The sequence below is a fragment of the Asparagus officinalis genome, chromosome 2 (genome assembly GCF_001876935.1).
Source record: "Asparagus officinalis chromosome 2, Aspof.V1, whole genome shotgun sequence".
NCBI lineage: Eukaryota > Viridiplantae > Streptophyta > Magnoliopsida > Asparagales > Asparagaceae > Asparagus > Asparagus officinalis.
In genome coordinates, this window is record NC_033795.1 from 47,034,012 (window position 1) to 47,061,003 (window position 26,992).

Sequence of the window (26,992 nt, forward strand, 5' to 3'; positions counted from 1 at the left end):
TCGTTCTCTCACACCGGCATGGTAGCCCAAAGCAACGTCTATAGAGGAGGAAAACAATCTTACAAAGCTCACCTTTGATGGCCTCATTGGCAAACTCAAGGTTCATGAGAAGAAGATCAAGGAGAAGGTAGAAGAACCCCCATGAACAAACGAAGAGCTTTCTCCAAAGATGAAATCAATTATGCTCAAGGGAGCAATTCAAAGAGACTCCTCCTCATTCGATAGTGAAATTGATGTCTCCAAAGAAGTGACAAACCTCTCCAAGAGAATATCAAAATTGGTAAGAATGAGTAAAAATTTCAAAAATAATCGTTCTAACGAATTCTCTTCACGTGTAGGTAAATGTTTTGAATGCCATGAACTGGGACATATGGCAAGAGATTGCCCCAAAATAAAAGAGAAGTATATGAAGTATAAGAAGAAGAAGGCCATGTATGCGGGATGGGAGGAATCCGAACCTAGAGAGGAATCCGAACCTAGAGATTCAGAAAGTGATGAAGAAACCGCAAAATGTACCTTTCAAAATCCAAACATATGCTTCATAGCTCACAAGGATGAGGTAATATCTGATTCCGATCGAGAATCTTTTATTATGCAATGTGAATTAGAAACCACTCTCGTTGAGTTAAACTTTGAATTTAAAAAGTTAGCAAAAGAACATTCTTCTTTTAAAAATTTGCATAACTCATGTAATTCAAGATTTGAACCATTACAATCTTCTTTGAATGATGTCATTACTTTGAAAGATAAGATAATTGGAGATCATGATTTTGAAACAAACAATTAAGGTCTAAAATTGAGAAATTAAATAATGAAATTGCTTTGTTAAAATCAAGTCATGCCTCTTCTAGCTATGTTCACTCACAACTTGGTAGAAAAAGATTTCATCAATCTCATGCACCTATCCATAAGAAAAAAATTATTTGCACTTATTGTATGAGACATTGTCACATTTCTACACATTGCAGAATTAGAAATAATTTATGATTATGGGTTGATGTGGATACCTAAGGGTACTAAGAATACTAACATTCAAGGACCCAAGATTTGGGTACCTAAAGTTTTTACTACTTCTTTACTTGTAGAGAACGTCTCGCACAAGATGTAAAGAAGTATGGTATATTGATAGTAGTTGCTCTCATCACATAACGGGTAATAAGGATCTTTTTGCAATCCTATCAAGGATGGAAGGAGGCAATGTCTCCTTCGGCGGTGGAGAGAAAGGTAAAATTGTTGGCATTGATAATTTTGACAAGAAACATTCTCCCATCATTGAGGATGTTTAATTAGAAAAAGGACTAAATCATAATCTTCTTAGCATTAGTCAACTAAGTGATAAAAGCTATGATATTATTTTTAAACCTGATAAATGCATTGTAAGCTGTGACGCTCCTAGTTTTAACAAGGCTGCAGTCCGAAATGAAAACAAGAATGTCAAACCTGCTAAGCACTACACCGTGCAATAACATGTTTCACCATCACAATAAATATATATCTAGTGGAATTAATAACCGGTGTAGGTACAAAACAGGCAAAAGAGAAAATACAGAAGAAATATGAAACAACAGATATTCTGAAGAACCGGTGTAGGTACAAAACAGGCAAAAGAGAAAATACAGAAGAAATATGAAACAACAGATATTCTGAAGAAAAGTCATCATCACTGACACAGAAGAAATATGAAACAACAGATATTCTGAAGAAAAGTCATCATCACTGACATAAATGAATAATCTCTAAAAATGAAACATCTGGTCTGATACAACTGTCTCACAATATGAAATCAAATGGAATAATACTAAGGCACATTCGCCTTGCCAAAACTAGAAATAATATCTCAAAATGTTCAACGAAATACATCTATTGTGGAGTTCTGACATAACTACTAACACTGTCTATAAATAATAACTAAAGCAAATCCATCAAGCTACGGCTCTCCATGCACCTGGCTAATTACCTAAAAGTGGGGAAACAACGAGCGTCAAAGCGCTATAGCGAGTAACATCTCAACCAACCCCAAGGGGAAGGGCTAGAAGGATATAAAAATAACGGATAAATACATATAGATAGTCAAACACCAAAAAACTGAAATAAAATGAAAGTTTGATATTTAGAAATTTACAACATGTGCGTGGGTAGCTCAACAATCCCATATGCTCATATTGTAAATAGCTAACTACCAAATCAAAACTACAACGTGGAGTAATGACTCCATCTCCAACCATACCATAAGTAATCTGTCATATGTCGAATATGAAATCCTGTAATAGCTCGAGGTCCAACACAAGGACTGAAGTAGATTATAGTCCAACACGAGGACTTTGATGATTATAGTTCGACACGAGGACTTTGATGATTATAGTCCGATACTAGGACTTCAGTAGCTCATAGTACCTCACAAGAACTTCTGTAAATTATAGTCCAACACGAGGACTTTGATGATTATAGTCCGACACGAGGACTTTGGTGATTATAGTCCGACACAAGGACTCAACATACAAAGAAAATATCTGAAACAACATCTAAACTGTTCACCCTCATGCCTCGGTGAATAAATCTAAGACTCATGTCTGTAGTCAACACATGTACATAGATCTCAGTGTTTAACAATCCTAAATAACCCAGAAATAATATCGCCAGCAACATACTTATGCACAACTGAAAAAGGCAAAAAAAAAATTGACTCGCGGTCGACCGTCGTGCCCACTCCGGTCGACCGCCCAGAGAGCAGGAACTTTCCGGTCGACCGTCGTGCCCACTGCGGTCGACCGCCTAGAGAGCAGGAACTTTCCTGTTCTTGTGCGCTCCCAGCGGTCGACCGTCGTGTCTTGCATGGTCGACCGCGATCGACGGTCGACCGCCGTGCCCAGCACGATCGATCGCGATCAAGATAGAAACTGAAATATGACCTGTGGACGATACGCGGTCGATCGTCACACCAACCGCGGTCGACCGCGCAGCAGCAAAACCCTATTTCCAGGTTTTGTTCTATATGATTTGATCTCGATCTTCGTGTATGATGTTTATATGTACTAGCAACCCTATACATGTGATTTAGCATATCTGGAACATGAGACAAACAGTCTAATCACTATAGACAAAATGAAACAAATTTAAAACATGTAAATATATGTCGAAACCTTCGAAAACTAATATCTTTCTTTCAAACTCTTGTTAGAAAACAAAACTCAGAACTAGATCTACATTGATAAATTCGTGGGTGATCTTATTAACAAAAAACTTGTTCTCTTTACATCATACAATAATAATATTTATCTTTATACATAAAAATAGCAAGTTAGGCTCACAAATCACATGAAAACATCATTTAAAAATAATTAAAAACTTGGTGCAGAGTTGGGCGAGATGAAACTCGCCTGAGGGGTTATGAACTACTATGGGTAGGGTCGTGATGGGGTCCTCCTTCGCTGAACACCGCTGGGTCTCTCTCGAACTCCTCGAAATAGTCCAAGAATCACCCAAAAGGACAGCTAGGGTTTGCAAGAGGAGGGGAGGAGGCTGCTAGGGTTTACTGTGATGAAGAGGAGGCTCTAATGAATAAAATAATATATACATATGGACCCTCAAACCCGACCCAAAACCCAAAACAAAACGAACTGGAAAAACAAAACTGACTGTCGTCCGGTCGACCGCTGCGCCCATCGCGGTCGACCGCGCAACAATATTTTCAGTTGTGCAGGTTTTTGTGTGCTGGTCAATTTCACTCGATTTCTCTCACATAAATACACTTGTTTGATCCCCAAACACTTGGTATAATACTCATCTATGATATAAACATATTTTCATAATAATAACTTATTAATCAAATATTTACGGAGTTTTACATTCTTCCCCTCTTAAAAGAATTTCGTCCTCGAAATTCCAAAATCGCATCTCAAACATTAATAATCTGAGAAAATCACAACATCCCATAGCATGAATTTGCAGATAGTACTATTTAAAGTTAACAACTTAGAATGTAAATATTCACACCTTAATCCTTAACTAAATGAAATTAGTACATCGAGCGAAATAATCCAAACAAGGAAACCCTCATGTATATACCATATGTTTTTCAAATAATTAAGGATCAGGTGACAATACCTCCATTCTAGTGTTAAAAATGAATATAACTATCCCAAAATTATCATAAATCATAGAGAAACAAAATTCAACCAATTTACCTGCTCAAACAGGTGCGGGTAGTTGCGACGCATATCCTCCTCGCGCTCCCAGGAAATCTCCTCAGATCCTCTTCGGTTCCATTGGACTTTCACCAAAGGAATCACTTTATTTCTAAGTTTCTTGTCTTCTCTAGAAAGTATACAAACTGGGATCTTAATCGTAGTCAAATCATCCTGAAGCTCGATCGCCTGAGCATCCAATATTCGCTGTCTCCCCTCATCATGAAGGTGCTTCTTGAGCATAGAGATGTGAAACACGTCGTGCACACTAGACATTGATGTTTGAAGATCTAGTCTCTAAGAAATAACCCCAACACGCTCAACAATCTGAAAAGGGGCAATATATCTAGGGGCAAGTTTCCCCTGTCTACCAAATCGCTGCACACCCTTCATCGACGATACCTTCAGCATGACAAAATCTCCCACCTGAAACTCCAAAGGTCGTCGTCTGTGATCCGCATAACTCTTCTGCCAACTCTGAGCGGCTAGAATACGCTCCCTAATCAATGCTATCTTTTCGGTAGTCTGCCTCACAAGCTCTTGTCCAAGCAATAAGCTATCCTCTAGCTCTGCCCAACATATATGGGATTTACAAGGCCTCCCGTATAATGCCTCATACGTAGCCATACCAATCGTTGTTTGATAACTATTGTTATAAGTGAACTCTATCAACGGAATATGATCCTCCTAGCTGCCCTGAAAATCAATGACACAAGCCCGCAGCATGTCCTCCAACACTTGGTTCACTCTCTCTGTCTAACTATCCGTCTGAGGGTGAAATACACAACTGTACGATAATATGCTACCGAATGAATCCTGGAAACTCCTCCAAAAGTGCGAGGTGAACACTGACCCTCGATCTGATACAATCGTATCTGGAACTCCGTGAAGTCGAACTATCTCCCGGATGACTATCTTTGCATATGCCTCGGTGGTATAAGTGGTCCTCACTGGAATAAAATGTGCCGACTTCGTCAACCGATCTACTATCACCCAAACTGAATCGTTCCCCTTCTTCGACTTCGGCAACCCTACGATGAAGTCCATAGAAATGTCCGCCCACTTTCACTCTAGAATAGGTAAAGGCTGAAGTATCCCTACTGGTCTCTAGTGCTCTGCCTTCACTTGCTGACAGGTGAAACACTTAGCCACATAATCTGCAATGTCTCTACGCATACAACTCCACCAGAAGTGTCTCCTTAAGTCCTTGTACATCTTAGTGGTTCCTGGATGCACTGTATACTGAGTACGATGTGCTTCATCAAACAACTCCTTCTTCAGCTCCACACTGGCTGGCATAACTAATCGACCCTTCATTCGATGGCCTCCATTTGCTCCAATGGTTCAATCATGATTGGGCTCTTTGAAAATCTCCTCCTTCTGGATTTGAATCCAAGAGTCCTCTAACTGAGCTCTGGCTACTATGTCCCTCCAAGATGGCTGCACTGATATAGCTCCCAAGTATGCGCTGGTCCCGCCAATCTCTGGCCTAAAGTCGAACTGGCTAAGAATGAGAAGATCTCTATACAACGAGTACCTCAAAGCCGCAACCTGATGTCAGCGCTTCCTACTCAAAGCATCTGCTACGATGTTCGCCTTCCCCGGATGATACTGAATCGCGAATTCGTAGTCCTTAATGAACTCAATCCATCGCTGATGTCTCTGATTAAGTTCCTTTTGTGAGAAAAGGTACTTCAAACTCTGATGGTCTATGAAAAGCTCGAACTGAACTCTATATAAGTAGTGTCTCCACGTCTTCAGCGTGAATACTACCGCTGCTAGCTCCAAATCATGAGTGGGGTAGTTCTGCTCATGCACCCTCAACTGCCAAGAAATGTATGCTACTACCCTCTGAGTCTTCATCAGAACACCTCCCAAACTAGCTAACGATGCGTCGGTGTACACAACAAATGTCCTGTCACTCCTCGGAATAGTAAGAACTGGCGCCGTAGTCAACTTAGTCTTCAATGTATGAAAAGCCTTCTGGCACTCCATGCTCCAAGTAAACTGTACACCCTTCTTCGTAAGGCTTGTAAGGGGAATCGTAATCTTCGAGAAGTCCTGAATGAACTTCCTATAATATTCGGCCAATCCCAAAAAGCTATGAATCTCGATAACCGTCTTTGGCGGTTCCCAATCAAGCACTGCTGAATCCTTAGCTGGGTCTACCGCTATGCCCTCTCTGCTGACAATATGGCCAAGAAACCTGACCTCAGAAATCCAAAACTCACACTTGCCGAACTTAGCATATAGTTGATGTTCTCGTAAGGTCTGGAAAGCTAAACGTAGATGCTGCTCGTGCTCCGACTCCAATCTCGAATAGATAAGAATATCATCGATAAACACAATCACGAACTGGTCCAAAAATGGACGGAAGACCCGGTTCATCAAATCCATGAATACCGCGAGTGTATTGGTTAACCCAAATGGCATGACCAAAAAAAAGAAGGACCCATAACGAGTCAGAATGGCGGTCTTGGGCATATCCATCTCCCGGACACGCAACTGATGATGACCAGAACGAAGAACAATCTTCGAGAAATTCTACGCTCCCTGTAGCTGATCGAACAAGTCATCAATCCGAGGCAAAGGGTATCTATTCCGGATAATGACTTTGTTCAACTCACGGTAGTCAATACATAATCGTATACTACCATCCTTCTTCTTCACGAAGAGGACCGGCGCTCCCCACGGAGAATGACTCCGACGAATAAAGCCCTGAGCTAATAACTCATCCAACCGAATACAGAACTCAACCTCTCTCATAGGAGGTAACCCAGGTATGTCCTGTGTGACATCCTGAAAATCTGAGACAACTCTAGTCTCGCATATATCCACACTCTGATCCTGAAGCATCACCTCCTCGATGTACGCCAGTAATGACTCTGCAAACTGGTTCCCCTGAGAGGTAGCCACAACTAACTCGGACCAATCGGACGCTCGCAACTTGACTGTTTTCGCAAAACAGTTAATACTAACGTGGTAGGAAGATAGCCAATCCATACCAAAAATAACATCAAACTCTGACATGCTCAACTCTATCAGGTCGACCACAAACTCAGACTCATCTAAACTGATGACACACCTCTTACAAATGCTCTATAGCGACATCTCACCTAGAGGGGTGAAAACTGATAAAGGAATATCTAGAGGCTAAGCTACGAGCTGAAGTCTAATCATAAAAGCATAAGATATGAAAGAGTGAGAATACGGGCTGGAAAGGAGTTCACTGAGAACGTACCCTCCACTACGGTCTCGCTCGCACCATGATCGCAAGGACTACTGCATACACTCAGCCTGTGGCTGGAAGCTGCTCTGCTACTGGAGGTGGGGTATACTGGACTACCTGCCCCTGAGGGACCTCCTGAACTACACGAACCTGCCCCTCAATCATAGGAACTACTGGCGGTGCCTCAAGTCTTGCCTGCTGGCCCTGACCTCGGCCCTGAAATCTGTTCTGCTGCTGAATCTGCCCTCTCCCTTGCTGGGCTCCTGCTGGTGCACTGTGACACTCTGATGCTCTATGGCCAAACTTGTGACACTTAAAACAAGTGCCCTAGAACTTGCGCTGCTGAGGCGTTCTCTGCTCATTCTGGGGTTCTCTCCTATGAGGGCCTTGCTGCTGCTGCTGCTGGGGTCCCGAGAAAGGCCTCTTATTCTTGCCCTTTTCCTTAGTGTTCCCCTCCTTGTCCTTCTGGAAGATGGCTGACTCATACTCCTGAGAGATGGCAGCATCCGCTACCTCTCAAACTGAATAAAACCTCCTAGAAACTAGGTATCGACGAAGGCTGGGGCGAAGTCCTGCTAGAAATATCTGAGCTTGGCGCTCTCCGGTCTGCCACATGCCCGTGAAATGAAGCAAGCTCATAAACTTGCTCTCAAAGTCTGCTATTGACAAGTCTCTCTGAGATAACCTGGACAACTCAAGCTCTTTCCCGGCCCGTAACGCAGAAGAGATGTACTACTCATTAAAGAAATAAGTGAAGTCTTCCCAGGTGATTATCATCCTCTGCTATGGAGTGAACTGCAGCCGATACCATCTCCCCGCATCCCAGGTGATTATCATCCTCTGCTATGGAGTGAACTGCAGCCGATACCATCTCCCCGCATCCCCTTTGAGACTGTAAGATGCCAGACTCTGCTTTTGAATTGATGTCACATTCAGAATATCAAGAATGTTGCTTACATCTTCCTTCCACTTATGCGCTGCCAGTGAATCTGATGATCCCTGAAACTTCGGTGCTCTCATCTTCTGGTATCTCTCCACCAGACGGACCCAAGTCTCCTGCTCTGCTGCTCTATCCACAACTTCCTGCAGGGTAGGTGCAGGTGTATTCTCCTGAAGACCCTCCGCAACTAGAATCTGGTACAACCGGTGGTGGAACTACTGGTGGTGGTGGTGGGGTGATGTGACTCGTCACAAGCTCCTCAAGAGCTATAATCCTAGCGGCTATGGGAGCCATCAGATCTATCAGGTATTAGGGAGCCTGCTGTGACTCTAGTGGAGTCTGCTGCGGTGCTGGTGGAGCCTACTGTGGTTCTGCCTGACCAGCTCTCCGAGTACGAGGTCTACCGCGTCCTGCCATCTGAGCACATAAAAGAAGGTTTATGAGTCCTCAAACAAAACATTTATGGATCTCGTATAAATGGAGAGTTCATATCATATATCATTCACGCAAATACTTTTAATATCACAAAAAAAATATTCGTAATTTTTTGAATACGCGTATATAACGTCCTCACTCGTACTAGAAATTTCTAGCGGACTCGATACATGAATCTTAAGAAACTCTATTCTAACTCCACAACTTGACACAGGATGATCCTAAGGATACTAGAACTAGAGCTCTGATACCAACTGTGACACCCCTGGTTTCAACAAGGCTGCAGTCCGAGGTGAAACTAAGAATGTCAAACCTGCCATGTACTACACCGTGCAATAACATGTTTCACCATCATAATAAATATCTATGTAGTTGAATCAATAATCGGTGTAGGTACAAAACAGGCAAAAGAGAAAATACAGAAGAAATATGAAACAACAGATATTCTGAAGAAAAGTCATCATCACTGACATAAATGAATAATCTCTGAAAATGAAACATCTGGTCTGATACAACTGTCTCATAATATGAAATCAAATGGAATAATACTAAGGCACATTCGCCTTTCAAAAACTAGAAATAATATCTCAAAATGTTCAACAAAATACATCTACTGTGGAGTTCTGACATAACTACTAACACTGTCTATAAATAATAACTAAAGCAAATCCATCAAGCTATGGCTCTCCGTGCACCTGGCTCGTTACCTGAAAGTGGGTAAACAACGAGCGTCAAAGCGCTATAGCGAGTAACATCTTAACCAACCCCAAGGGGAAGGGCTAGAAGGATATAAAAATAGCTGATAAATACATATAGATAGTCAAACACCAAAAATCTGAAATAAAATGGAAGTTTGATATTTAGAAATTTACAACATGTGCGTGGGTAGCTCAACAATCCCATATGCGAAGTTTGATATTTAGAAATTTACAACATGTGCGTGGGTAGCTCAACAATCCCATATGCTCATATTGTAAATAGCTAACTACCAAATTAGCTCAACAATCCCATATGCTCATATTGTAAATAGCTAACTACCAAATCCAAACTACAACGTGGAGTAATGACTCCATCTACAACCATACCATAACTAATCTGTCATATATCGAATATGAAATCCTGTAATAGCTCAAGGTCCAACACAAGGACCAAAGTAGATTATAGTCCAACACAAGGACTTTGATGATTATAGTCCGACACGAGGACTTCAGTAGCTCATAGTCCCTCGTAAAAACTTCTGTAAACTATAGTCCAACACGAGGACTTTGATGATTATAGTACGACACGAGGACTTTGGTGATTATAGTCTGACACGAGGACTCAATATACAAAGAAAATATCTGAAACAACATCTAAACTGTTCACCCTCATGCCCCGGTGAATAAATCTAAGACTCATGTCTGTAGACAACTCATGTTCACAAATCTTCGTGTTTAACAATCCCAAATAACTCAGAAATATCGCCAGCAACACACCTATGCACAATTGAAAAAGGCAAAAAAAATTGACTCGCGGTCGACCGCCATGACCACTCCGGTCGACCCAGAGAGCAGGAACTTTCCTATTCTTTTGTGTTCCCAACGGTCGACCGTCGTGTCTTGCACGGTCGACCGCGATCGACGGTCGACCGCGATCAAAACAGAAAGTGAAATATGACCTGTGCACGATACGCGGTCGACCGTCGCGCCAACCGCGGTCGACCGCGCAGCAGTAAAACCCTATTTCCCGGTTTTGTTCTATATGATTTTATCTCGATCTTCGTGTGTGATATTTATATGTACTAGCAACCCTATACATGTGATTTAGCATATCTGGATTATGAGATAAACAGTCTAATCACTATAGACAAAATAAATCAAATTTAAAAATTGCAAATATTTGTCGAAACCTTCGAAAACTATTATCTTTCTTTCGAACTCTTGTTAGAAAACAAAACTCAGATCGAGATCTGCATTTATAAATTCGTGGGTGATCTTATTAACTGAAAATTTATTCTCTTTGCATCATACAATAAGAAGATCTATCTTTATACATAAAAATAGCATGTTAGGCTCACAAATCACATGAAAACATCATTTAAAAACAATTAAAAACTGGGTACAGAGTTGGGCGAGATGAAACTCGCCTGAGGGGTGATGAACTAATGTGGGTAGGGTCATGAGGGGGTCCTCCTTCGCTGAACACCGCTGGGTCTCGCTCGAACTCCTTGAAATCCTCCAAGAATCACCCAAAAGGACAGCTATTGTTTTTAAGAGGAGGGGAGGAGGCTGCTAGGGTTTACTGTGATGAAGAGGAGGCTCTCACGAATAAAATAATATATATATGGACACTCAAACCCGACCCAAAACCCAAAACCCAAAACAAAACAAACTAGAAAAACAAAACTGACTGTGGTGCAATCGACCACCGCACCCATCGCGGTCGACCGTGCCGCAATATTTTTTAGTTGTGCAGGTTTTTGTGTGCTGGTCAATTTCACTTGATTTCTCTCACATATATACACTTGTTTTATCCCAAAACACTTGGTATAATACTCATCTATGATATAAACATATTTTTCACAATAAAAACTTATTAATCAAATATTTACAAGGTTTTACATTCTTCCCCCCTTAAAAGAATTTCATCCTCGAAATTCCGAAATTGTATCCCAAACATTAATAATCTGAGAAAGTCATGACATCCCATAGCATAAATTTGCAGATATTACTATTTAAAGTTAACAACTTAGAATGTAAATATTCACACCTTAATCCTTAACTAAATGAAATTAGTACATCGAGCGAAATAATCCAAACAAGGAAACCCTCATGTATATACCATATGTTTTTCAAATAATTAAGGATCAGGTGACAATACCCTCATTCTAGTGTTAAAAATGAATATAACTATCACAAAATCATCATAAATCATAGAGAAACAAAATTCAACCAATTTACCTGCTCAAACAGGTGTGAGTAGTCGCGATGCATATCCTCCTCGTGCTCCTAAGAAATCTCCTCAGATCCTCTCCGGTTCCAATGGAGTTTCACCAAAGGAATCACTTTATTTCTAAGTTTCTTGTCTTCTCTAGAAAGTATACAAACTGGGATCTCAATCATAGTCAAATCGTCCTGAAGCTCGATCTCTGGAGCATCCAATACTCGCTGTCTCTCCTCATCATGAAGGTGCTTCCTGAGCATAGAGATGTGAAACACGTCGTGCACACTAGACATTGATGCTGGAAGATCTAGTCTATAAGAAATAACCCCAACACGCTCAACAATCTGAAAAGGGGCAATATATCTCGGGGCAAGTTTCCCCCGTCTACCAAATCACTGCACACGCTTCATCAGCGATACCTTCAGCATGACAAAATCTCCCACCTGAAACTCCAAAGGTCGTCGTCTGTGATCCGCATAACTCTTCTGCTGACTCTGAGCGGCTAGAATACGCTCCATAATCAATGCTACCTTTTTGGTAGTCTGCCTCACATGCTCTGGTCCAAGCAATAAGCTATCCTCCGGCCCTGCCCAACATATTGGGGATCTATAAGGCCTCCCGTATAATGCCTCATACGGAGCCATACCAATCATCGCTTGATAACTATTGTTATAAGCGAACTCTATCAATGGAATATGATCCTCCAACTTGCCCTAAAAATCAATGACACAAGCCCGCAGCATGTCCTCCAACACTTGGTTCACTCTCTTTGTCTGACCGTCCATCTGAGAATGAAATACACTACTGTGCGATAATCTGCTACCGAATGAATCCTGAAAACTCCTCTAAAAGTGTGAGGTGAACATTGACCCTCGATCTGATACAATCGTATCTAGAACTCCGTAAAGTCGAACTATCTCCCGGATGAATATCCTCGCATATGCCTCGGTGGTATAAGTGGTCCTCACTGGAATAAAATGTGCCGACTTCGTCAACCGATCTACTATCACCCAAACTGAGTCGTTCCCCTTCTTTGACTTCCGCAACCCTACGATGAAGTCCATAGAAATGTCCGCCCACTTCCACTCTGGAATAGGTAAAGGCTGAAGTGTCCATACTGGTCTATGGTGCTCTGCCTTCACTTGCTGACAGGTGAAATACTTAGCCACATAATCTGCAATGTCTCTACGTATACCACTCCACCAGAAGTGTCTCTTCAAGTCCTTGTACATCTTAGTGGTTCCTGGATGCACTGTATACCGAGTACGATGTGCTTCATCAAACAACTCATTCTTCAGCTCCACACTGGCTGGCATAACTAATCGACCCTTCATTCGAAGGCCTCCATCTGCTCCAATGGTCCAATCATCCTTGGGCTCTTTGGAAATCTCCTCCTTCCGGATTTGAATCCAAGAGTCCTCTAACTAAGCTTTGGCTACTCTGTCCCTCCAAGATGGCTGCACTGATATAGCTCCCAAGTATAAGCTGGTCCATCCAATCTCTGGCCTAAAGTAGAACTAGCTAAGAGTGAGAATATCTCTATACAACGAGCACCTCTAAGCTGCAACCTGATGTCGACGCTTCTTACTTAAAGTATCTGCTATGACATTCGCCTTCCCCGAATGATAATGAATCGTGAATTCGTAGTCCTTGATGAACTCAATCCATTACCACTGCCTCTGATTAAGTTTCTTTTTTGAGAAAAAAGGTACTTCAAACTCTGATGGTCTATGAAAAGCTCGAACTGAACTCCATATAAGTAGTGTCTCCACGTCTTCAGCGCGAATACTACCGCTGCTAGCTCCAAATCATGAGTGGGATAGTTCTGCTCATGCACCCTCAACTGCCGAGAAATGTATGCTACTACCCTCTGAGTCTTCATCAGAACTCCTCCCAAACCAGCTAACGACGCGTCGGTGTACACAACAAATGTCCTGTCACTGCTCGGAATAGTAAGAACTGGCGCCGTAGTCAACTTAGTCTTCAATGTATGAAAAGCCTTCTGGCACTCCATGCTCCAAGTAAATTGTAAAACCTTCTTCGTAAGGCTTGTAAGGGGAATCGTAATCTTCGAGAAGTCCTGAATGAACTTCCTGTAATATTCGGCCAATCCCAAAAAGCTACGAATCTCGATAACCGTCTTTAGTGGTTCCCAATCAAGCACTGCTGAAACCTTAGCTGGGTCTACCGCTATGCCCTCTCTGCTGATAATATGGCCAAGAAACCTAACCTCAGAAATCCAAAACTCACACTTGCTGAACTTAGCATATAGGTGATGTTCTCGTAAGGTCTGCAAAGCTAAACGTAGATGCTGCTCGTGCTCCGACTCTAATCTCGAATAGATAAGAATATCATCGATAAACACAATCACGAACTGGTCCAAAAATGGACGGAAGACCCGGTTCATCAAATTCATGAATACCGCGAGTGCATTGGTCAACCCAAATGGCATGACCAAAAACTCGAAGGACCCATAACGAGTCAGAAAGGTGGCCTTGGGAATATCCATCTCCCGGACCCACAACTGATGATGACCAGAACGAAGATCAATCTTTGAGAAATAGTATGCTCCCTACAGCTGATCGAACAAGTCATCAATCCAAGGAAAAGGGTATCTATTCCAGATAGTGACTTTGTTCAACTCACGGTAGTCGATACATAATAGCATACTACCATCCTTCTTCTTCATGGAGAGGACCGACGCAAGCTCCTCAAGAGCTGCTATCCTAGCGGCTATGGGAGCCATCAGATCTATCTGGTATTGGGGAGCCTGCTGTGGCTCTGGTAGAGTCTGCTGCGGTGCTGGTGGAGCCTGCTATGGCTCTGCCTGATCAGCTCTCCGAGTGTGAGGTCTACCGCGTCCTGCCATCTAAGCACATAAAAGAAGGTTTATGAGTCCTCAAACAAAACATTTATGGATCTCGTATAAATGGAGAGTTCATATCATATATCATTCACGTAAATACTTTTAATATCACAAAAAAAAATATTCGTAATTTTTTGAATACACGTATATAACGTCCTCACTCGTACTAGAAATTTCTAGCGGACTCGATACATGAATCTTAAGAAACTCTATTATAACTCCACGACTCGACATAGGATGATCCTAAGGATACTGGAACTAGCTCTAATACCAACTGTGACGCCCCTGGTTTTAACAAGGCTACAGTCCGAGGTGAAACCAAGAATGTCAAACCTGCCATGTACTACACCGTGTAATAACATGTTTCACCATCACAATAAATATCTATCTAGTTGAATCAATAATCGGTGTAGGTACAAAATAGGCAAAAGAGAAAATACAGAAGAAATATGAAACAACAGATATTCTGAAGAAAAGTCATCATCACTGACATAAATGAATAATCTCTGAAAATGAAACATCTGGCCTGATACAACTGTCTCACAATATGAAATCAAATGGAATAATACTAAGGCACATTCGCCTTTCCAAAACTAGAAATAATATCTCAAAATCTTCAACGAAATACATCTACTGTGGAGTTTTGACATAACTACTAACACTGTCTATAAATAATAACTAAAGCAATTCCATCAAGCTACGGCTCTCCGTGCACCTGGCTCGTTACCTGAAAGTGGGGAAACAACGAGCGTCAAAGCGCTATAGCGAGTAACATCTCAACCAACCCCAAGGGGAAGGGCTAGAAGGATATAAAAATAGCTGATAAATACATATAGATAGTCAAACACCAAAAATCTGAAATAAATAGAAGTTTGATATTTAGAAATTTACAACATGTGCGTGGGTAGCTCAACAATCCCATATGCTCATATTGTAAATAGCTAACTACCAAATCCAAACTACAACGTGGAGTAACGACTCCATCTCCAACCATACCATAACTAATCTGTCATATGTCGAATATGATCCTATAATAGCTCAAGGTCCAACACAAGGACAGAAGTAGATTATAGTCCAATACGAGGACTTTGATGATTATAGTCCGACACGAGGACTTCAGTAGCTCATAGTCCCTCACAAGAACTTCTGTAAATTATAGTCCAACATGAGGACTTTGATGATTATAGTCCGACACGAGGACTTTGGTGATTATAGTTCGACACGAGGACTCAACATACAAAGAAAATATCTGAAACAACATCTAAACTGTTCACCCTCATGCCCCGGAGAATAAATCTAAGACTCATGTCTGTAGTCAACTCATGTACACAAATCTCAGTGTTTAACAATCCCAAATAACTCAGAAATCTCGCCAGCAATACACCTATGCACAACTGAAAAAGGCAAAAAAAAATTGACTCGCGGTCGACCGTCGTGCCCACTCCGGTCGACCGCCCAGAGAGCAGGAACTTTCCTGTTCTTCTGCGCTCCCAGCGATCGATCGCCGTGTCTTGCACGGTCGACCGCGATTGACGGTCGATCGCCGTGCCTAGCATGGTCGACCGCGATCAAGACAGAAACTAAAATATGATCTGTGCACGATAAGCGGTCGACCGCCGCGCCAACCACGGTCGACCGCGCAGCAGCAAAACCCTATTTCTAGGTTTTGTTCTATATGATTTGATCTCGATCTTCATGTATGATGTTTATATGTACTAGCAACCCTATACATGTAATTTATCATATCTGGAACATGAGATAAACAGTCTAATCACTATAGACAAATGGAAACAAATTTAAAACATGCAAATATATGTCTTAACCTTCGAAAACTAATATCTTTCTTTCAAACTCTTGTTAGAAAACAAAACTCAGATCTAGATCTGCATTTATAAATTCGTGGGTGATCTTATTAACTGAAAACTTGTTTTCTTTGCATAATACAATAATAAGATCTATCTTTATACATAAAAATAGCATGTTAGTCTCACAAATCATATGAAAACATCATTTAAAAACAATTGAAAACTGGGTGCAGAGTTGGGCGAGATGAAACTCGCCTGAGGGGTGATGAACTACTGTGGGTAGGGTCGTGAGGGGGTCCTCCTTCGCTGAACACCGCTGGGTATCGCTCGAACTCCTTGAAATCCTCCAAGAATCACCCAAAAGGACAGCTAGGGTTTGCAAGAGGAGGGGAGGAGGCTGCTAGGGTTTACTGTGATGAAGAGGAGGCTCTCACGAATAAAATATATATATATATATATATATATGAGCCCTCAAACCTGACCCAAAACCCAAAATAAAACGAACTGGAAAAACAAAACTGACTGTCGTGCGGTCGACTGTCGCGCCCATCATGGTCGACCGCGCAACAATATTTTTAGTTGTGCAGGTTTTTGTGTGCTAGTCAATTTCACTCGATTTCTCTCACATAAATACACTTGTTTGATCCCCAAACACTTGGTATAATACTCATCTATGATATAAACATAATTTTCACAATAAAAACTTATTAATCAAACATTTATGGGGTTTTACATAAGCCTGAATGATAAAGTCATTTTTATTGCCTTAGAAAATCTAATGTGTATATGTTTTAGATGAATGAGCTTGTAGATCAAGATGTAAAATGCCTTGCCCTGGTGGATGATGATCCTTAGATTTGGCATAAAAGGCTTGGACATGTAAATATGAAACTTATAACAAAGCTATCAAAGAAAAGCTTGGTAAGAGGACTACAAACTTTAACCTTTGTTAAATATTCACAATGTGAAGAATGTGCCAAAGGTAAACAAATTAAAAGTTCTTTCAAATCTATTAATGAGGTATCCACCACTAAACCATTGCAATTACTTCATCTTGATATTTTTGGTCCTATGCGTGTTGCCTCACTAGGAGGAAAGCATTATGTTTTAGTGTTAGTTGATGATTTTTCTCGTTTTACATGGGTTATATTTCTTGCTAATAAGGATGAATGTTTTGATGAGTTTCCCTATTTTATAAAAAGAGTTGAAAATGAAAAAGACTTGAAAATTATTAAAATCCGTAGTGATCATGTGGTGAATTTCAAAATAAATCTTTTAGTGTTTTTTTGTACATCATGGTATTATTCATTCTTTTTCCGCTCCAAGAACACCAGAACAAAATGGTGTTGTTGAACGAAAAAATCGCACCATACAAAAGATGGCACGAACTATGATAAATTCTTTTGACTTTCCAAAATATTTTTGGGCGGAAGCCATTAACACGACTTGCCACATTTTAAATCGTGTTTTGATTAGGCCTATTTTCAAAAAAAACCTATATGAGCTCTATTTTGGCAAAACACCTAACATAAGTTAATTTTGGATTTTTGGTTGCAAATGCTTTTTTTTGAACAGTAAAGATCACCATAATAAATTTGATTCTAAAATAGATGTTGGAATATTTTTAGGTTATGCATCAAGGAGTAAGGCTTATAGAGTTTTCAACAAATGAACACTCATTGTTAAAGAATCTATAAACATTACCTTTGATTAAAGTAATATTGGTTTGCAAGATTGTGTGCCTATTAGGGATGATGATGATATTGAAGGATGATTGGAACTATTGAAAATTGACAATCCCCCTTACCAAGGACACAAGAGGGAGAAGTTGGAACCCACCAAAAGGATGATCAAGGAGAACTCCCTAAAACGTGGAAGTATGCACCGGATCACCCTATCACCCTAAGGAGCAAATCATAGGAAGCCCCTCAAAAGGCATCATGACTCACTCAAAAGCCAAGAGTAAGTGTGGTAACATTGCTTTCTTATCTCAATTAGAACCAAAACGTGTTGATGATGCCTTAAATGATGAGTTTTGGATTTTAGCCATGCATGATGAATTAAACAATTTTCAAAGGAATAATGTTTGGAAACTTGTTCCTAGACCTAAAGATTTTTATATTATTGGAACAAAATGGGGTTTTCAAAATAAAATTGATCAATTTGGCATAGTGACTAGGAATAAAGTTCGTTTGGTCGCCCAATGATACAATTAAGAGGAGGGCATTGATTATCATGAAACTTTTGCACAGGTTGTAAGAATAGAGTCAATTTGTATGTTTTTAGCCTTTGCTAGTTTTCAAAACTTTAAATTATTTCAAATGGATATCAAAAGTACATTTCTAAATGGTTTTATAGATGAAGAGGTGTATGTTGAGCAACCGCCCGATTTTATTGATCCATTATTTCTAAATCATGTTTACCAGGTATAAAAGGCTTTATATGTGTTAAAACAAGCTCCAAGAGCTTGGTATGCTCGCCTCTCTAGTTTTCTTATCGGAATGATTTCTCAAAAGGAAAAATTGATAATACTTTGTTTGTTAGAAAAAGGAAAAATGATTTCATGTAGGTTCAAATATATGTCGATGATATTATTTTTGGGGTTTCTAATGAAACTCTTTGCAATGAATTTTTAAAAGTTATGCAAGAGCAATTTGAGATGAGTATGATGGGAGAGCTTACATTCTTTCTTGGTCTCCAAGTCAAACAAAGTGATGATGGAATTTTCGTGTCACAAAGCAAATATGCAAGAGAGTTGGTAAAGAAATTTCGGATGTCAAACTCCAAGCATGCACCAACTCCATCAAGTTGGACATGGATAAAAGTGGTGAGAAAGCAGACCAAAAGCTATATTGAGGTATGATAGGTAATTTACTTTATCTCACTGCTAGTAGACCGGATATAATGCTTAGTGTTTGTGCATGTGCACATTTTCAAGCTTCTCCAAGAAAATCTCATTTGATTACGGTTAAAAGAATTATTAAATATATAAATGGTACTATTGAACTTGGTTTATTTTATCCAAAGCATACTACTTTTGATCCTCATGGTGATTGTGATGCCGACTTTGCCGGATGCAAGATAGACCGCAAGAATACTAGTGGCACATGCCAATTCTTAGGCAGCTCACTTGTTTCTTGGTCATCCAAGAAGCAAAATTGTGTAGCCTTATCTGCTACGGAAGTGGAATACATTGTCGCCGACCAATGTTGTGCACAATTATTATGGATGAAACAATGGCTGATTTTGATTTACATTTTCATGATATAAAAAATATTTTGTGATAATACTAGTGCTATAAATATTTCAAAAAATTCTGTTTTACATTCTAGGAAAAAACATATAAATGTACGCCATTATTTTTTACATGATCATGTAGAAAGGAAAGATGCCTTACTTGTTTATATTGATACAAAATCACAATTAGAGGATATCTTTATCAAACCTATTAGTGAAGAAGATTTTTATCGCATAAGTGGTGAATTAGGCATGTGCGTCATTTGATTATTTGTTTTTGATGGTCTTGCATGTCTTTATTTTTTAATTATAATCTTCATATCTTGATATTTTGATTTGCTCTCATTGAAATAATATGTTGTAATACACAAGGACACTTAGAGGAGTGGTTGGGAGAGACCAGTGTCAATTCCAAGAAGAGTGGGTTAGTTGTAAAGCCTAGGGAGAGGTAGTAAATCCAAATACTTAAGGAAGGTGACACGGGTAGGCCAACACTTAGAGGAGTGTCTTGTGGGATTGACAAAATGTGTATTATAAAAGCTTTGCATACCCCATTATGATGTTGACAAAGGGGGAGAAAATCTCCTATACTTTGTGCACATAGATAGGGGGAGAGTCTTATAGATAGGGGGATCATTTATCTGTAAGTAATATTTTTATGCTCTTTTATAATGGTAGTTTGTCATCATCAAAAAGGGGAGGTTGTTAGGTCTCGTGTTTTGATAATGATTTACAAACCCCATTATTGGTGCTAATTGCTTGTCAAGTGATATTACACAGGATGTATTTTATCAAGCAATATAGTGCCATGATAGGAGGATTGATGGAATTGTGCCGTAACGATGATATCCTTGGAGGTGGAGTCTAGTTGATGAAGAAGCCCTAAAAATCTCAAAGATCGACTCACTTGAATATCAAATAAAGAAGAGATTTCAAGTATATGTTCAAGAAGAGCTTCATTAACAAATCTTAGCAAATATCATCGCTTAAGTATTGTACTCAATTATAAGCAGTATTTGTATTTTTTACTTCTCTCTAGTTCATAATGTAGGCAAGAAATAAAGTAGATAGCTTTTGAAGCAATTGGGGATCACACATACACTCCCAAACTTTTAACGTTTTTACAAAATGATGAGATTTCACAAATGGTAAATAATATTTGAAAAATTTCAATTCTAACATGTGTGTTTTCATTAGAATAAACATTTCCCCAAGTTTCATAATTTTTAGAATTTATTTACTATTTTTAAACACACTTTGAAAATCAAGTTTACTGTTCAAATATGAGTTGTACATGTTTTTCGGTCGCGACTGTTCAAACCAGTCGACCGATAAATTCCTATGCATTTTAAATCTTTTTTTTTGTTCAGTCGACCGATCTTTATCAATCGACCAAACAGTGTTATCAGTCGACCGATTCACTCATCAGTCGACCGATGACACTGTAACGACTAGTTTTCCAGACTCCGGGATTTGGTTGATTTCCTTGATTTTCTTTGGATTTAGGCTGTTGTTTTGAGAGACTATATATATTCCCCAGCCCTCATTTTTTAAAAAAATTCTAGAAAATAAAATAAAAGAAGAGAAAAACTTGTGTTTTGTTTTTAGGAACTTCTAAGCTTATACTTTCACTCATTCTCAAGTTCTTAAGTTTTTCTGTTTACATTTCAAATCCTAGAACCCCTGAGCTTCAATTCTTCTCTTTATCGTTGCTATAGGATTGTTGTAAGAGAGGCTTTTCTTCATCTTGTATTTGTGTTGAGAGCTTGATCTCGAGGAGATCATCGTGTGGAGTGTACGATCTCGGGGAGATCATATTGTGAAGAAGTTTCGGCTTTCAAATCGGGTTGTGTAGTGAATTACCATCGGGAGAGGTGGTTGGGGACGTAGGTCGAGAGGACCGAACCTCGTGAACACATCGGCGTCTCATTTGGCTAATTATCTCTAACTCTCTTTTTAATTATTGCCTTAATTATTTATTTGTGTCTAAAATTGTATTGAATTTTTATTAGTTGCACATTATTGTGTCATTACCCTATTCACCCCTCCTCTAGGGTAATTCCATGTATACCATTAGGGTCTTGGCATGTGTTGACTTTTTGGCTATATATATGGCATTCTTAGTTGGGGAAATTTTACTTGCTTTTGAAACCCTAAAATTTTCATCTACGGTGTGAGCAATTTTTGTCCATCTTTTTCATTCTTCTCTGGTGATCATCTACCCATTGGCATATTCACCTTCAGTAGCTCGAAACGAGGCTCGAATCAATCACCTTCGAAAGTTCCACTTAAAGGTGCAGTCGGCGTTGCTAGAGATGTATTACAATAAGTTTGACATCCCTCGGGCGTTCACTTTATAGGCACTGGAGAAAGGTCAAGCCGTATACAATCACGGCGATAATGTCACTCTAGTGTATATCAAACACTTAGAGTATGGCTTGCATCTTCTACTTCACCCTTTTCTTCCTCTCGTCTTTGAAGGCCTAGGGGTTTTGCCGTCGTAGATGAAGCTGAACTCCATAGCTACTCTAGTTGGGTTTGTAGTCATCTACAATCTACTAGGGGTTGAGCCTACTCTAATAATTATCAGTCATCTGATCAGTGTTAAGGTTAATCAGAAAGAGGGCCACTACTATTTTTAGATCTTGGGTAGCTACAAACTTGTCTCTAATGCCCCCCACATCTAACAAGGACTGGAAGGAGAGATTCATGTGGGTCTTTGGAGCTGACACTATCATGACCTGCTCCTCATGGCCCAATATCAACAAGGATGCGCTAAGACTGGGTCCACTGTTAAATGATGAGAAGTGAGCGCTCGACAAGATTAAGTCTTACATTGGTTCACATTGGAGTGAGAACCTTTTCAACAACTCGGTGTTACGAGTTGTTGGTATTTCTCTAGTTCCTCTGATTGAGGATGATGAGACTTAAGCGGTTATGTTTGGTGCTACCGCTAGAGGATCCAGAGACATCCCTAGTGGTTGCCTAGCTTGATCTCAAAGAGGGCTATCAGTGTAGGCGTTAAAAATTGCCTATAGGTTCCGCATGCAGCACGAGATGAAGCGAAGACGGCAGACATCATCATCTGAGTCAGATGAGATTATCCGATACCGTAAAGAAGAAAATGAGTGCACGAAGTGAATCGATGAAGCATACAAGTCAACAAAATATGCAAATGTGCAATACGACAAGACGAACACAAGTTTAAAGGAGTGGCACACGCAAGTCACCTCAAGGTGGCTCGCACTTTCGACTCCCCGAAGACGTGTTTTCAGATGATTTTCTCAGGATTCATTTGATCTACTGCCTCCCTAACTACCTTAGGGTCATCTCTAAACGTGGTTAAGTAATTATTAACTGAAGATAAGATCAAATCATGACTTTTTATCTAAAAACATAGTATCCGAAGCCTATAAATACACCCCTAGGGCCCCTACATACGGGGGGATCTGAAATTTGGAGCTTGGAGGCGAGGGGATCTAAAATTTGGAACTTGGAGGCGAGGTGCTAACCCTGTGAGAGCAGACCAACGAATTTCAGAGAGAGGCTAGTGAGATCTCGGTAAACTTTAGCATAAAAAGGATGATTGCGAGATATCTGAAGCCCCTTTTCATCCTTCCCTCGAGATCAGTCCTTGTTTCGATCTTGAGAAGAGTAATAATCTTACTTGGTTAAGATTATTTACTTTAGTTCTAAGTTTCCTCAATTGAAACAAGAACAGCGAGCCTTCATTCCGATCAACCCGGATCTGATACTCGACGGTCCACAGATCAAAGTGTCCCATGCATAGGCAAAGATCTCACGCAAGCAGCGACCGATAAATGATCTTGTGTGTGTTTCTAGGAAGTCTTTATTTATTTTCATTCTAGTAAGAAAAGTCTTATAAAAAGGCTCCTACTTTTGAACTTATTGTAAACGATAAACATTGTAAATGAGTTCAGCAATGAAAAAGATTTTCGACGCCTAACATGCTGGCGACCATAGTGGGAGCCAATAGCCTCTCTGCCAAGGCTGTCGTGTCACAACCGAAGATCAAGATTCTGGTTGATTTAGCGGTCAAGTACGAGTTCAACGAAGTCAAGTTCGAGGAATATTTCTCCTCGTCTTCATCAAAATCCTTCTCTCCCTGCAAGTGCGAAAAGATCTCATCTTTAAAGGAGGCGTATTCACCAATGAAGGCTACAAGTGACCCCACTCACTATAACTCCTCTCTAGCCAAGGAGTTGTTCAACCAAAGTACGCAAACTCTGAAGAAGAGGGCTCGTCAGAACCGATGCAAACGCCAAGCTCGTCAAATCGCCAAAGCCTTGGAACTGGTTGTTGGGATCTATTATCATGCGGATTTGGAGTCTAGGAGGCATCAAGCGACTCAGCCACTTCAACGAAAAACAATTGACTCCTCCTCCAAACCATCAACCAATGAATGGGTCCGTGTCAAAAGGACTCGTATAACTCTCGAGGAGCGTATCCAGAAGCATCACGCACTCCTCGCGCATGCATGGATTCTTGTGTAGAAGGCACATGAACTATTGAAGGAAGAGGTGGCCAAAGAACCGCCAAAATCCAAACAAGTCTGGAGGCCAAAGTCCAAAACGGGGTCAAAAACAACTCAGACAGCATCCGAAACGATCAAAAAACCCGAGTCACCTCAAAGTGGCTTGGCCAAGTCTGAGCCACCTCAGAATGGCTCGGCCAAGGCTGAGCCACCTCAAAGTGGCCCACATCAAATCCACCTCTCACGTTTGTTTCGATGTCGCTGTCAGCCTCCTTTCCCGTTTCGTCTACTCCCGTACCTCGAGTGAAGCCTTACGATAGCATTAATCTGTCAAAATTCAAGATTACGATGATGGATCACATTGGCTCTCTACGTGAATATCGAGGCAAAGCTCCTGTTAAAGAATGCTTAGGTCTGGTGAACAAATCCCAAGTGACTCTTTAGACTAGGGGTCATACATGCCCTCTTAATAAGTCAATTCCTGTAACCGCCCGCTTGGGGGTGCGTGTGAAAGACCAGGAGCCCATAAAGGTCCCACCCTTATGAAGGCATGGTCCTAAACGTGTGACTCCTAAGAACGCTAACAAGACATTACCTCTCCAGAAGAAAATGTGTCCGTCAGACGGTAGTGTTATACCTAGAAATTCAAACCAACAGTCAACAGGTTGCTCCGGCCACAATGCCGATGAGTTGTACTATCAGGCTGGGGGTACGAACAAATCTCAACAGAGAAGTATCCTAGAATTAGATTCTTACTATCCTTGTGTGAGGCTTATCAGGGTAGTATTATCAAAATGTAGCTACCCCAGGACCATTTCACAAAGGGTCTCGGTATTCGAGAAAATTATAACTGAAGCATCAAAGCTCAGATCAAAATTCTTCCACGAGAGAAAATCCGTCATCGAGGATGATTAATTCCCTGAAGTCACCATCAATATGATTGACAAAGGAATGTCTGCGATTGCTTCAAATGACTCTAATCCTAACTTTTCTCCGTGATGTAAAGTCAATTCAAGAATAGCCCAACGAATGCTTCGGCTTCAATTGGGAGCTACCAGAATTCACGAAGGACTGTCTTCGGATGACGAAATTTTGGATACTTGCTCCGCAATCGCCTCCGACGATACTATGTCTAGCATGGGGGAAACCAGGGAGGCATTCACGATCACTCCTAATCTCGTAGCTCAGACTCTTCAAGAAGCTCTAGACAAACAACGAGAAGAACTCAGGGCTGAGATGAAAATAGAGATGGAGTTGGTCATGCAACAAATGAGAGAATTGCAGGCTCCACGACTTCAACTTCCTAAGTCCAGTCAGCAAGTTAAATCCAGCCGTCGCAATCAAAATGTCGCAGATGATAGTGATCTAGAAAAGGACGATGTCATCAAGACTGATACAACCCTTAATAACACTGGGGGTGGTTCAATTTTACCCCTCAATAACACTGGGGGTGGCACAATTACTTCTTCTCAACATCACTCACAAAGAAATAAAGGTGACAACAAGATGATGCAAGGGTTGGGAGATAAAGTCAACACCTTGCTATCGACTCAAGAAGTGAAGAGGACCGGCATTTCTTGTCCATATCCAAGAGAGTGGGATTCAATCCCGTACCCGACGAAGTTAAATCTAATTAACTTCATGTTGTTTGATGGGAGAGGTTCGCCCATTTAGCACTTAATCTACTTCACATCCCACCTGGGAGTGAACTATGGACACGAGCCCTTGATTATTCGGTCATTCGTTAGCACCCTTCGCGGGGCCGCCTTCGATTGGTACCACCGTCTCAAGCTAGGGAGTATCAATAGCTAGGACAATATGGAAAGCTCATTCCTCAACAACTTCTTCAATGATGACACTGAAGTGTCAATCAGAGCACTTCTGGACGAGAAACAGAAAAATAGAGAGTCAGTCGACACCTTCTAAACACTACCGAAACAAGGTAATGAATTACCGGGATCCGGTCACGGAGTTATTCATGCTCCAGACCTGTCATAACAACCTTTCCCTTGATGTGTTCGAAGCTATAGGAGTTTCTCCTTCAGCCACTTGGAAAGAGTTAAAACTTCGTGGCGAATAGGCTGAACGCTTCCTCAAAAGGAAGAAGCTCGAGAGAGGCCCACTGATGACTAGTGCACCTGAAGCTACTCTTGACGTTAATCAAACGTCACAAAAGCAAACTCAGAGGCAACAAAAGATTCTTGATTTGAGATCCCAAGAGGAGTATTCTTTCGAAGATGATGAAGTTCCGACCATCTTTGAGCACCTCCTCACCAATAACAAAATCAAGCTGCCACCAATTATGAATCAGGAGGAAGCTAATAATACTTCGGATCCAAAGTACTATGCATACCACAGAAGGGTCCACCATCCCACTAAGGCGTGCTTCACTCTCAAGAACAACATTCAAGCCTTGGTTAACGCCGGTGTCATAACGGTAAAACAAGCCAAATGGGAATGGCAAAGACTTCGATGAGTATACGAGTATAAACTACTTCTCCTCTTTCCTTTGACAGGTATATGAGGTTAAACTGCTCCCTGATGCGTATATGAGTATAAACTATTTCCATTATTTCCAACGGGAAGTTTCTAGAGAATATTACTCTTAATATTCTTAAGGATAACCCGCCAATGTGGCCATATACAACTGGATTCAGGTTCGCCAAAGAGCTGGAGGTGGGATACCTTAATGCATTCCAGTGGGAAGATACCATGCATGGTATTCTTAAGGATAACCCGAGATCAGTTGATTATTCAAGATGAAAGCCAGTAATCTGAATAATTCACTCTTAATCATGATAAAGATGATTAAGAACCTCCCACTGTAGCTATTTAATCATTTCTAAGATAATTAAAACCCTCCTACTATGACTTTCTAA